We start from the raw sequence: 15,008 nt of genomic DNA, 5'->3' as shown, positions 1-15,008 counted from the left end.
ATCGAACGATATTTTTAAAGCACTCTAACTCTGTTATCGATCGCGTGGGACAATGTTAAATGAAAATCAAATACGACTAATAAACTATACAATGAAAGAGGTCAATTTAAAATGAATGGAGATATAATATACAATTATACATTTATTATTATAATATATAATAAACAATTACATAGACTTTATTCATCTATTTTTCTTAAAATACAGATAATATTTCAAATAGATATCGCTTCTAACTTTAAACTGGAATGCCACCTCGCAATTAGTTTGAAAAAAAAAATAATATAAATGCAATCAAATGATAATCATAATGATCATCTTTATCTACTAAAGTATTTTACAGTTTCCACTCAAAGTCTGAGTTTAAAGTTCTTTTAACACATAATAATTAATAAACCACTAGAGGTTTGAGCATTGCATGTCGGTTCACGGCTCACAGCGCGCCAGACAGACACAAAGTTTGTTTCGTATTAACCTGAATTAGCTTTTTAACGTTCACTTTGGTTATGCAAACATTTCTATTGAAACTTTAAATCCATGTGGTATAGAAAATAATCTTTTTTACTTTAAAAACTTTTTTCACGATCATTTAGTTAATACTTACTTGAACACTTTATGATAAGCATTGAAATCATTCAATACAATCTTAAGTTAGCTTACAGCTATACAAATTACCAAACAGTTTTTTGTCTTGCATAAAATACATTTTATTAAATTATTCTTCATAGTTTATCTTCTTTTCAATCAAAGCTAAGAAATGTAAAAGTTTTTCAACAACCATTTCCATTCAAATACTGAAACGATTATAAAAATATATTATTGCGTAAAAAATGTTACTATTAACGCTGTAAGAAGTGTCCAAATTTTTAAGTAAATCGAATGTCGTGATTACGGCTACATTTAAGTGCCGTAAAATATTTCAAACTTGAAAGCAATTTTTAATACAGACTATAGAAAACGTAAAACGAAATGAAAATGAAGATTATACAAAAGTGGCTTGAAAAAATCTGCTTTTAGATTATAGTAAAAGTAATCAAAGTATTTTCGTTGAGGTATTTTTGGATAAGATAAATATTTAATTGGATCTCTAAATTAGTTTACATAGTGCTGTAATGGAAATGAACATCAAATAATAAATTCTATCATCTGTTCAAACATTACTCTTTGATCACAGCGAGAGTTTATTATGATAATGTCAATTAAGAATTCTAAATTCAACTGTTACATTCGTAATTCGTAGATGAGAATGGAGTAAGTATATTTCTTAATTACAACATTTACATTGGGAGAGTAATATTATATGTATTGTATTATAGGTAAATCCATACTAATATTATAAATGTGAAAGTAACTCTGTCTGTCTGTCTGTTACTCAATCACGCCTAAACTACTGAACCAATTTGCATGAAATTTGGTATGGAGATATTTTGATACCAGAGAAAGGACATAGGCTACCTTTTATTGCGAATTATGTACCACGGGCGAAGCCGGGGCGGACCTCTTGTGTAAAATAAAAACTTTAAGTCGTAATATTCGAAAGAAATTTATATTGAGTGTTCACAAAGGATATTTTTTTACAATTCTCAAACTGCTTTTAGTACCTAATACAGGACTTATTCGCTTTTACATAGATTTGGTTAATACTTAAAAATATTTTGTACATTTGAACACTTCACTATATAATTTATTTTCTTCGTTTTCCATCATTGAATTAGTTCTGAAGTCGACTTACATCGCTACATATTCAGTACTTTCACTCAACTCCTTTGGAGCTTTGTAAGAAAGTGGGCATTGTACTTGACATTGTAAGAAACTACTCATAAAGAACTATTCAAGGTCAAAGCTTTACTGAGGAAAGTCGAACTCCCTCAGAAAATCGATATCAGTGAACACAGATTTAGTATCGCATGTTTAGCTAGTCGACTCAGCTCATTAAAATCTCCTTGAAACTCTAATTAAGCACTGTTTAAAGTATTCAGCCGCTTCGACGTCGACACAGACCGTCTGCATCTCAATTAAGCAATACAATCTCATTTTAATATCATCTCTTGAAAAAGCAATTAGAAGAAATTTAAAAGTGTTTCGGAAGCGTCCATCGAAAACTATTTTTGTAATTTGTCGCTTCCAAGAATTTAGGGCGTGTTTTTGCCTCATTAAATTGTACGTCTATTAAATTTGAGATGTTTGTAATTCATTCTACTTATATTACAAGTCGGAAAGTTTGTATAATGATAAATTGTTTTTCTCTTTCTTGAAAACAATTATTGATGTTTGCAATGCTTTTAGATTATGAACGGAATTAATACACACTACGTTTAATTCCTTAACTAGTACTAAATATATAAGAAATATTTATGCTTGGAATTTTTCTTACACAAATTGCGCTACGCTCACATTGGTATAAAGAAAATCGTTGAAGAATATTTCATATTTGTTCAGTACTTGGTTGGATGATTGGATGTATTTATTTGTAAATATTTTCCTTCTAATCCAACAATCAATTCTTTGATACAACATACTCGAACTTTGCAAGAAAATGTACTATTGCTTTTTATGTAAGAGTATGTTGGATTATATGGTTGTAAAAAATCGGAAACATATTAACTTGGCGGTTCTTAGTAAAAGAGATTAAGAGCAATTCTGCGTATTTTGCAGTTTATTCCATCACATACCCATTCGTTACATTACTTCACATAACTATGTATTAAGAAAATATATACACGATTTTATCATCGTATACTTCGAACAATATAGGGGCTTCATGCAAAGTTCATGATAGTAACTTTGAAGCCAAGTAAAGGAACTTTGTAGAGATACCTAGCTTTGTTCCTCTCCGCCATGCGTCCCTTACTTGTTAATCCCTTTAGAATCGCGGATCCATTGTGAGCTTAAAGATTTTTGGAATCAAGTTCACACCCACATTTAGCTTACGAGGATTTCTTTTGAATCTTATTTGCTCTTTCCCAAGAATATTTAAACAGCAAATAAAGATTTAGCAAATCATACTAGTAACTCGAGAACAACAACAATATCCAAGTAAATCTCTCGAGTTAAACGACAATTTGCAATATTATTTAGAAGAAGATTACTCAAGTGATATAAAACTCGGAACTTGTAACACTGTTCATTTTGTCCCATTTCTCGGTATTAGTAGCACGGAGCGATTAGCGTGCAAACTTTGTAAAACAATAAAGACTTGACTAATGTTAAGCAGATAGGAAGCCCTCCTGAATAGCCGACTCAAATATTCTTACTTCAAAAAGAAGTCATTAGGGAACTTTGGACTTTCCAACGCCCGCGGAGAATAAAATATATTTTCTGAGGATAGGGGAAACAATAACACTCCAATTTTGTTTAGTTTCTTCGTATCGAATTATTTGAAAGAATTCCCAAGAAATTACAAAGTTTTTATTGATGCCATAAAAGGTATTATCAAAGGTAATAATATTATGGAGATATGAAGCTTAAAGGTAAATGGTTGTTTTTGAATTTAAGTATGAAGTTTTATTTGCAAAGTATGGCAATCTCAGATAAATTGTTACAAAATTCCTTTGAACGCTACAAACATTTATCTGGCATTTATCCTCGATTGTTTCTATATTTAATCGTATTATACGGTTACAAACTTACACGTGCACTAATTAATTATGGATACATTTTTATTAAGGAAAAAAATAGAGTAAGTAAGTATAAAATACATAAAAATGATAAAAACAAATTTAATTGAATGAAATTTACGCAGCAGTGAATTTTACGCGCCATAATTCGTACACTACATAAATGCCCAATAAAAAAGGGCCTTTCTTGCGGGCCAAGTGTAACAAGGAGGAAGGAAGACATCGCCGTGACGTTAGTTTGATATACGAGCGGGTCCTTTTGTGTGATACTCGTTAATACGGAAACACAATGCGTCGCCGACAGCTCAGAGTTACGCTCGACTTAAGAATTCTGCGTGTGACAATGACGCGTGTCGCAAATGATTCGCCGGTTTTAAAACTGCCGCATAGTTTGAGATTTAAGCTCATTAGAGAAAGGTCGTTACACTGTCTATTTATCTTTTACGTTATTTGATTTATGGTTGCCCCTGTTATGTACACAATCTGTATACAAATATTAATGTTTAGGTACATTAATCAAGTTGTATTTTCTTTACGAGTAAAACAAACGTACGATTTATGCCACCTTTATAAGTATTTAAAAAATAAAGTTCAAAGATTATTTAAAATACAGACTAGAATATTATTTAATAATCGGATATCGTAATTTGTTCTCAACAAATTAAGATAGTGGAAATGGATCGTAATAACGCAAATTAGGTCATATGGCCACCGGGGACGTTACATGTTCACAGAAGATAGAAGAAAAGATATTTCAACTGGTGAATTTGATTAATGCATATGTGCAAAATACTACTATGTATAATTTCCTAATCTGCTTACATTTGATTATAAAGTTGAGTAGGTACAGATTCAAAAGCTCTCACTGTAAGAGCAATATAGTATATTTTATTTATATCTCATTCTGACATAGCGAGCCTATAACAAGAATGATCCGCGAATTATCCTTGTTAATATTATAATTTTATCATTATCTTTCCTAGAATTCTTCTAATATACCTCGAGGCTTAAATCGTCAGTTCTTTACAGGTCCATATTAAATGTAAAGAACACAATATTTTATTTTTTTATTTTTTATTATTTGAACACAGCTCGTTTTTCCCGGAACAAGAAAACTAAAATCTTACGTACCTCATGTAAAGAAGAAACTTACAACGTAAAATCCATACGCTAACAAATAGGCGAGCGTATTAATAAAAGGATTTCAAATTAAAAGGCTCCGAGCGTCTCGTGGTTAGGGAGCGTACAAACGCTTAGAAAATAATTGTATGCACATAATTATTTGTGCAACGCCTGCTTTGTACGGTCGGACACTCCGGAACAAAGCGAGACTTTGGCAAAGCTCTTACTGGATAACTGAACGCTAGAAGAGCCAGTATATGTTGCGGATAATCGTTTTACTTGTGATATAGTGGCTCCGGCGTTCATTTATAATGTCACTCGAATTTGGTTAGAGTAATTACGTCTTTGTGCTTACTTACGAGGTGGTTGCTCTTGGATGTTCGGTTGTTAGCGTTAAAGAGCAAATATTTAGAACGGGGATAAAGCCTTGATTTCGTTGTAAATACTAATGTTTTAGTTATCTACGCGTGGATGATGACATAACTGTATCAATTACGTCGCTTTCCAATGAAGTTGTAAACTAGTGCATACATTTGTGAATAAGTTCAGTTCTGGGATATCAATGCTCGTGGGTAGAGCGTAGCTGACTTTCATAGAACCAATGTAATTGACTAATTGTAACTCATTAGTTCATTTGCTTTAATGGACTTTATTGGACGTAAAATACACTTCATTTAAGAGACTTGTCTAGGTTTATAATAATCATGAGACAAAAAAAGGCTTCTGTAATCTACACCAAGGTTTCTTAATTATACGAAATTTTCGAGTTCTGTATATTTCAAAATTAGAACATTAATATTGATGCTTAATATTATGTATGCTATATATAGTTATAGCTGAAACCCGTTATTTCGTCCGCGAAAATATATTTTTTATGCGAGCCATCCTAATTTTACTTTTGAATAAAAATAGTCTACATTATTCTTTCAAAACGTGTATGTAATTTCTATTTTAATAGAACGTTCTTTACTTTAGTAAGCATATATTTATTTAATATTAAATTACTTTGAAATTACAAAGAGGCACTTGAATCGTATTTATTTATATTGATTTGAATACATGTTAAATCAACTAATTCCCTGCAGTATTGGTTACTCGAGAGGTCAAATATTACAGGTTACTTAGTGTAAGGCAAATAAACCGCAATTGAATGCTTTAATAGTCTGACGTCGAAGTAATTTCAATTGAAATATTTATAAAGCAATATCTTGGAAATGTTATAACTAAATAAATTTATTCTCTCGTTATTGGTTGAAGACGTTAATTTAGTTTCAGCTTACAAATTGCTAATAACATTTTTGATATCATAAGCTTGAAATAATTTTATAATACATAATATTATCCATACTAATATTATAAATGCGAAAGTAACTCTGTCTGTCTGTCTGTTACTCAATCACGCCTAAACTACTGAACCAATTTGCATGAAATTTGGTATGGAGATATTTTGATACCCGAGAAAGGACATAGGCTACCTTTTATTGCGAAATATGTACCACGGGCGAAGCCGGGGCGGACCTCTAGTATTGTATAAATCATTTGCTGAAAGCAATATATACCTTTTTAATATAAATACATACATTTTGCTTTTATTTTATTGTACAATTTTTCTTTCATAAAATATTCATTAATACATCTTTAAAGTTTTTATTAGTAATCTCTATACTATGAACAAGGAAGAGACTTTAATCATTACTTACCGCGTTTTACCGTGAAAGGTTCCCTAAACTACAAATTAAGATTGCTAGTGAAGGGTATGGTGTCCTATTTTGATGACGGTCTTTTACGCAGGGACCACGTTTTATGTACGTATCTTTTGCAAAGTGACCTTAATAACCCGTAAGCTTAATTTTTACAAGCCATAGAAACCAGTGGTCCCTTGTTAAAGTAACTAATAAATTGAAACGTAAAGACAAGGTTTTGTCATTAATTGTTGTTTGTTTTGTTATTAAACGTGTTTGTCGCAAGAGTTTGTTGAAATGGTTGATGTAAGGTTGATGTTGTGGTCGTGGACGATTTCTAAGAGTACCCGCGGCCCCGGCTAACTGCGCGGCTCGACGGAACACAGTGGGGTTTTAGTCGGTAAGAATCCGACATAACCCTGGGCTCCATCCCCGGGGGCCGTGGGTATCTTTGGAAGATTTCCCCACTATAAAAAAAAAAAAAAAAAGGTTGATGTTGTAGTAAATAATTATTGTCAATGTGTGTGTACAGTGTGTGAGGATTCATAGCAATTAGGGGCTTGTAAATAATAAAAGATTTGAACCAAAAACATTTTATACCAAAATGTCCTTTATTCACATATTGATTTTTAAACATCCGTCTATACAATATCTATACTTAGCAGCACTACATTTAAAATCACTTTCCTAGGAAATTGAGAAAATTTTGAATTCAATATTTCGTAAAAATGGTGATACGTTCGTGCCGTGTAACGTATTTACAAACCCACGCAAAATAATATTAACAAAAATAATGTAAGAAATAATGGGCTAATAAAATATTTTGTTAAGTACACAAACAACTCGGATTGAAATAGATTCTGAGACAAAAAGTTAGAAAATTGGCTGAGCCAATTTGGCTCTACATGGCATTTCAAACTTTAAATGACAAAAAAATGTCTTACCTTGTTTATTTTTGTGATAAATTTTCGATAACGAAATTATGCAGATTATCTGGAGTCTTACGTTACTGTTATCTTTAAATTAATCTTTCTCATCTTTATACACAGTTGCTTCTATAATATCCACCTTCAAAGTAAAATAGAAAAATAATAAAACTACTGCATCCATAAATTTAGCATCTTTGTGGACTCGCGACGAAAACCGCAGGTGTTTCATTATTCCGTTTTAATGGCGTCAACGGCATTGGGTTATACGTCACGGCACAAATAACGTTGCACGCTTGAATAGGATTCCATATATCAGTACATATTACAGGCGGTTCTTTATTAACCGCGGCGTGTTTTCGCATTACACTGTTCCATTTTTTATTTAAATCATGGTTAATGTAGTACATTGCTTTAATGAAATTCTAGAGCCATTTTGTGTAGGACGATGACAAATTTCTTGCTCAAAATAGCGTACAAATATTCCAAATATATATTGCAATATCAATCAATTTACATCCGAAATATGATAACGTAGAGCTACGTACTAAAAGCGATTCTTATTTATCTTTCCTTCTTTGGTATATTTACTGTTTTTGTTACTTGTTGTGAAGGTAGTTATGGCTTTATATTTTTCTTATAAAAAGTTATATACACGAAAGAACTAGACGAAAATAAACTAATAATAACTAAAAAGAACGACCACAATATTTTACTGTTATAATATTGTTTTGTGCGAAACTATTTTATAATGTACTTAGATATTTTGTTATTTTTACAATTAGTAAATAATATAATTTTTGTACTTATATAAAATTACAAACAACTACAGAACAGTAATATTGTACGTTTCTATATTTTTTGAGAATAAGGAAAAAATATATACAATTTGATAGAAAACACGAAGTTATTTCCCGTTTTCCCCTGATGCTGATAAATTTGCGAGGCGCTGTTAGGTATAGAACGAAATATTCAAGAACACAATATAAGTGAATGCAATAATAATAAAATTATGTAAATACGAACTTAGAGGGATGCCGCATTGAGGCTAATAACATTGTATACGAGTATGTTGCTTGGTTTAATATTTTAATCTTTGAAAAGTTTCCAGTTACTTTAAACGTTGTTATATAATTAAGGAAAATATAAAGTTCGCTTCCTACATGTCTTAGGCTGTCTTGTAGGCTTTGTTTGCGTTTCTGTATTTAAAAACTGCTCATTTCTTCATTGCTTTTGTAAATGCTCGATTTTAATGGGTATTTTGTTTATTGTTTTTACTTGGCGTATAAAATAATTTATTATTTAATTGTTAATGATAAGAACGAGTAAAACTTTAAAATTGCCTATGCGCAATCAAATTAATCGTGAAAGTGGTCAATAAATTCGCAACAGATTTTTGTGAATAAATCATTTATGAAATATATTCATAGCCCACCAACGGTATTTGGTAACCTAATAAAAAGCAATATATGATCATATTCACAGGAATCAATATATTTAAACTCATTTTACGATTCAGTCGTTCCTTTTTATTGAGCCTATACGTGCTCTTGTGTGCGTATCATTTGGTTGTGATAAAATTATTGGGAACACTATTTTATTGCATTCAAGAAGTTGATATAATGTTCTATATATGCCAAATAATAATTATTGTTTAAAAATATAATTGTAAATACTGTTGCAAGCGGTACTTAGTTACTAAATAGGTTTGATTCAAAATGCAGATATAATTGTACATTGGTTGCAATAAAAAAGTTAGATGATTGAATTTCGTTTAACATTTGCAAAGAACGTTAAAATTGAGGGCTAAACAATTTTGGCGCAATTATACAGAACGATGAAATCAATGGCCCCGCAAATAAAATTATAAACGAAGTAAGTGCGTAATAAAATGGAAATTGCCTCCATTACCGGAGTTGCCGAATATTTACCTACTGCGCGAAGACAATAATTAAAAATAAAAGATGCAAAAACTGACAGAGAAAAAGTAAAGGGCTCTGAAAAAGTTCCATTAATGGCGGGTTACAAATGAGAACAGAACCCGGCGTTATCCCGGTTATCTTCCTGGGAACAGGCCGATGTTGCAGATGAGAATATTATGAACAATCATTCTTGCTAAGTTTTAAATGATTATAAAATTTAAGAGAAGGCATTACTAGGAAAGAGACGCGATGATGCTATCATTTTCGAAATTGCTCGAGTCAGCTCGAATGAATGATACTGCAAAACTTTACCAATAAATACATTTAACTACTGTGGCGTATTCATAAAAATATGATTTATATAATAGAGGTGAAAGACAGTAATTCAGTCGACCATAATATATTAATGTGGAGTGGACTTTTGTCTAAAACATAATATAACCACAATTATTGTGTTAATTCCACTCCCAATGAGTATTGAAATATGATCAACGTTTGCCGGGTCTGCTAGTATAAAAAAATATATGGCCACGGTGCCATATGGTCCATCTTTAAATTTTCTAAAATAAGATTTTTTTTGTGTATCTGTTGTAACTGTATCAAGAAATTTCAAGTCTTGTTTGAAATTCTCAAACAATTTTAGTTTAAAATTAACGAAAAATTTGTTGAAGGAACAGTCTGGATGGAAAATAACTAAGACAATCATAAATAAGTGGTAAAGTAATTTCTCTTAAACTTTACACAGAATGCTACGCTTTCCAGAGTTTATCCCATTGAAGTGGTTATTTTAAAGTATTAAAGTCTGTTTTGAAAAACTCATGTAAGAAAATATCTACACATTATAAACACAAATAATTCAAGTTTAAGTACCTAGATATCGTTTAAAATTAATATCTAACAAACAGAAAAATGAAGCGCATGAGAGTAGATAAGGCACTATCTATATAATATTATAACCCATAGTTTTATATTAGGTATGTTTTGTATAATAGACAAAAACAAATATTTATCCGAAACTGTTGGTGCAATTTCGACAAGACATAATAGGTACCTAAATTGTATTTTTTAAGCTTTTTAATATTAAGTGAATGAATTATTTTTTATAAACATCACTTGATTTAAAATATTCGTAACGCATTTTAGACTAGAGTAGATAATTTTTGAAACAAAAAAAATCGCAGTCGGATGAAACCCATAAGAAAAGGAGGGGAATATGATAAAAATGTAAGGAAAAATAAATTACGGTCAATCCGAGTTCGGGAAGTGGGAGGGGGGAGCTTTTAAGAGAAAAAAATGGTCTCTCTCGATTTCCGACAAAACTACAAGTCCTACGGAAAAAAGTTCAATGGCAAAGTTGTAGGTAATAAAAGGATCTACAACTTTTGTATTCACAATTTTTTCACATAACCTCAAAATTTAGGTGAAAAATTCAAAAAACCAAGTTTTTGGTTTTTTATTTTTATCTACTTCAAAATTTATTGTTTTTCTACGAAATTTGGTGAAAACTTACTTTATTATGTCCCAAATACACTGTAATTTATTTGATTGAAAATATTAATTTTTTCGCCTTATTTTGAATTAATACCAAAAAAACAACCTAATTTTCAATTGAAAAGTCCCCCGTCAAAATATCAGCTTTTTTCAAAAACTTGGGGTGCTTTTTATTCATTGAAATCTCTACTTTTATATGGTGTAAAAAAAATAAACACCACCATAGTAAATGTTCTCAGGAAATGCATACAAACAGTGTGAAAATTAGCTTTTACTAAATCAGGCACACTTCTCGAACTACCTGAAATGTTTTTATCGTCATCATTTTGCTTTTGAATATGCTGTAAAATATTAAACTTAGAACAGATAATTATTTTTCTTTTGAAATATTACCGAAAAGCCGATACAAGAGAAGATATAGAGTTCGAGAAGTATGCCTGATTTAGTAAAAGCTCATTATCACACTGTTTGTATGCATTTCCTGAGAACATTTACTATAGTGGTGTTTATTTTTTTTTACACCATATGAAAGTAGAGATTTCAATGAATAAAAGGCACTCCCAGTTTTTGAAAAAAGCTGATATTTTGACGGGTGACTTTTCGATTGAAAATTAGGTTGTTTTTTTGGTATTAATTCAAAATAAGGCGAAAAAATAAATATTTTCAATCAAATAAATTACAGTGTATTTGGGACCTAATAAAGTAAGTTTCCACCAAATTTCGTAGAAAAACAATAAATTTTGAAGTAGATAAAAATAAAAGACCAAAAACTTGGTTTTTTTAATTTTTCACCTAAATTTTGAGGTTATGTGAAAAAATTGTGAATACAAAAGTTGTAGAACTTTTAATTACCTACAACTTTGCGATTGAAATTTTTTCTGTAGGACTTGTAGTTTTGTCGGAAATCGAGAGAAACCATTTTTTTCTCTTAAAAGCTCCCCCCTCCCACTTCCCGAACTCGGATTGACCGTAATTTATTTTTCCTTTTATTTTCATCATATTCCCCTCCTTTTCTAATGGGTTTCATCCGACTGCGATTTTTTTTATCTTTTCATTATTTTTAAAGGCTTCTACCCCAGTCTATTTAATTGTATATTCTATGTAAGTATACTGTTCGTGTATTATTTTTATGAGCAACGAAACAGTCAACTTTGCACGAGTTCAAAGGGAATATTTAAATTAACATTAAACGTATGTTAATTACAAAACTGTATGCGTTTCAAGTATCCTTTAATTTACAAATAAACATATTTCATGGGTCATAAATGGGTTTATATTTGTTCGTCTTTTATTAAACTAGTCTTGTTTATTTAAGAGGCAGAATAAATATTATTCTGTATTAAGCGATTGAGAAAATAACAACGGAACTACGATTGTTTTTAGAGATAGCATACGCTCGTTAAAGTAGATAGGGGGCGATGATTTAGGAACAATGATAATGTTAGCGTTTACAAACGTAAATAACCTGCTTTCTTGGCTTCAACTGTGCACGTTGTTTGCTGTTTTGAAAACATAAAGAATATACCTACGGATAATGTTATGCTTTCAGGTTTTAGCTATTTCATTTCAACATTTCATATAAAAGTGTATCTTTAGAGTTCACTATCGGAATGCAAACAAAATGTTTAATCATCTATGAGATAAATCGGTGGTATAGGTTAAGTATATTTTGTTTTGAAAATGTAAGAAGCAACATCTAGATTACATGTACAACTGAAAATACAAGGGAAAATCACAAAGCACATACAAAAAGACACACACCTTCATTTTATTGTTTACTGTGTGTTAAACATGCTTCCCAAATAAACCATGTCTACACAAACCTCAGACTAAAGCAATACAAAGTCCAAATAGCGGTGTCCCATGTATTTTATTTCCTCAAATTGCACACCCTGTGAATACCGTGTGTTCAAGCGTAATATTCTGTTAACGTGTAATTAGGTTCAGTGTTTCCACTTCCATATGGTCAGTTCTGCCGGTAACTGCTCTCATGCACGTAAAGGTCACATTTACTGCTTCGCGTTCCCAAATGAGCTTTAAATAGATATAGCGTATAGTTTTCAGTGCTGTAATTATACAGGGTGGATTTTTTTGGTGGTGTTAATGGATTTTTTGTGTAGCGCTTTAGTGATGGTTTAATTGATTTCTGTTGAATGGTTGTTCAATATTTGTGTATTTGTTTGGATGAAAATTAGTATGACAAAGTTCGTTCAGCTGTTTACCAAAGAACCTACCAAACATTAAATATGAACACTGACATATTTTTATAGTTTAGTAAGATAATTTTCTTTTTGAAGTTTAATTACTGTTGTTCACTTGATATTATTTTTCGTTAAAACACCCACATCACGTTATGTAAGAAAACAGCGATAGTCGGGTTTTAAAACGATTGTCTCAGAGATGTGGTGAAGAAGGTTAAGTGTGGAGAGCTCGTTAAACTGGCTAACGTTTCTTGTGGAGCCCTTATTAAAACTGGCAGAACGTGAGCGACCTCGTAAAGGACAAAGGGCACACAAAAAGCGACATACTATCATACAATGATACTCATATAATCTTGTAAGCCCCATACGTTCTTTAGAATTCACGTTAATTGTACTATTTTTTGCTCTCAAATGTTGATGGATATTTGATGACCGAAATGTTGGATGAAATGCGATGTTTAGTGGGAGATGAAGTTATTATATTATGTCGTAAAACTGTAATAATAATTTACATAATTTACATATTAGCTTTCAGTTGAGCACATTTTATTAGAGAAAATGTATGTGGAAAGATATTTATTTCAAAAAACATTTTCGTATGTGAATATACTTTTAGAAATGAAATGAAAGTCTTTTGCATTTCAGTCTATCAATAAATCTGGTTTAAAATAACTTGTAAATACATAAATTTGAACAGAAAACAGAAATGTATTTATAAAGGGATATAACACAAGTAATAAATATGAGGGAATGTAACAGAAAACTGTAATTAACCTTTATATTCCGTTTTCTTTTGAGTGTGACCCAAACCTTCAGCTTAATCCAATTCGTGTCGGAATAAACTGAAATCTAGCTATACAATCTCAATGCCCTCTTTAATTATATTATCCCAGGTATATAAGAAAACACGATGTAAAGCTTAAAAGCGATTTATAACATAATTTCCGTTAAATTTAAGGAAGGCCCTAAATTACACCTTAATAAGATTTTAAAGATCTAAACAATTGCGATTTCATTCACGTAATTCTATCTTTATTAAGTGAAATTTTCTTTATGGCTTCCGAGACGAATATTTTAACCCGAATAAATTAATACCGCCTACATTTGTTGAACGTTATTAACCTTATACAATACTGGTTTGCGAATTTCTTTATTTGAAAAGGTTTTAACATTAATTACGGCACGCTTGAAAATACATTCACGACATTGAATAATAACATTGAATTTTAATGATTGTTGCTATTGACATTTTTAATATCGCTTTATTAAATTAATTTACTTATAATCTGGTTCATCAACATCACAATTTCATTTGTAATGTTTCTATTTCAGACGTTAATTCAATATTGTTTTTAATACAATAGATACAATTCTTTCAACTTTGTATTAGGTACGAGATTGACAGAGTCAAACGTAATATACTTAACAACAAAAAACAAAATATCCCGTAGAAATATAATAAAAACAGTAATTCGCAAACAATCCCATCACCGCCAGTCGGCTGGTCGCCCAATATTTTGGAAATGCGGACATAATTCCCCGTACACCGCTAGTACAACCCAGATGCTTTATGATCCGGACAGCACACAGCTATGTGTAAATGCTGTGGCATGTGGACAGGAGTACATCGAATGATTTAGAGTTTTCATTTCACTATTGTTTATTTTACAGTACATTTCGGTCCGCTGACCTATGACGTAATGGACGAAATATTATGTGTTCAATCAATATGTCTAATTCAAACAGTGGTTTGTATTTAATGAATATTTTTATTGGAATTGACTGGCTTGGTGGGTAGTGACTCTGTCTTCCAAGTCAGAGGTCGTGGGTTTGATTCCCACCCAGGGCAAATATTTGTGTGATGAACATCTGATAGTTGCTCTATGTCTGGGTGTTAATTATCTATATAAGTATTTATTAAAAATTATATAATAAATGTATGTTTATCAGCCACCTGGTTTCCATAACACAAGCGAATGCTTAGTATGGGATCGGATTGTGCCGTGTGTGAAAATTACGTGTATAAATATATTTAATTCTTATATAT

General features: G+C 31.0%; 1 protein-coding gene across 1 annotated transcript in view; it reads left to right on the top strand.

Annotated features, from left to right (window-relative positions):
• Nucleotides 1-15,008, top strand: part of LOC149480418 (neural cell adhesion molecule 1-like) — a 97,963-nt gene that overhangs the window by 17,935 nt on the left and 65,020 nt on the right. The gene's annotated exons all lie outside the window — the stretch shown is intronic.

The sequence above is a fragment of the Colias philodice genome, chromosome 18, assembly GCF_061535455.1.
Source record: "Colias philodice isolate Cphi_HAF_F1 chromosome 18, ilColPhil1 Martin Lab GWU primary, whole genome shotgun sequence".
NCBI lineage: Eukaryota > Metazoa > Arthropoda > Insecta > Lepidoptera > Pieridae > Colias > Colias philodice.
The sequence above is the reverse complement of the archived record's forward strand: the minus strand, read 5'-3'. Positions and strand labels throughout refer to the sequence as shown.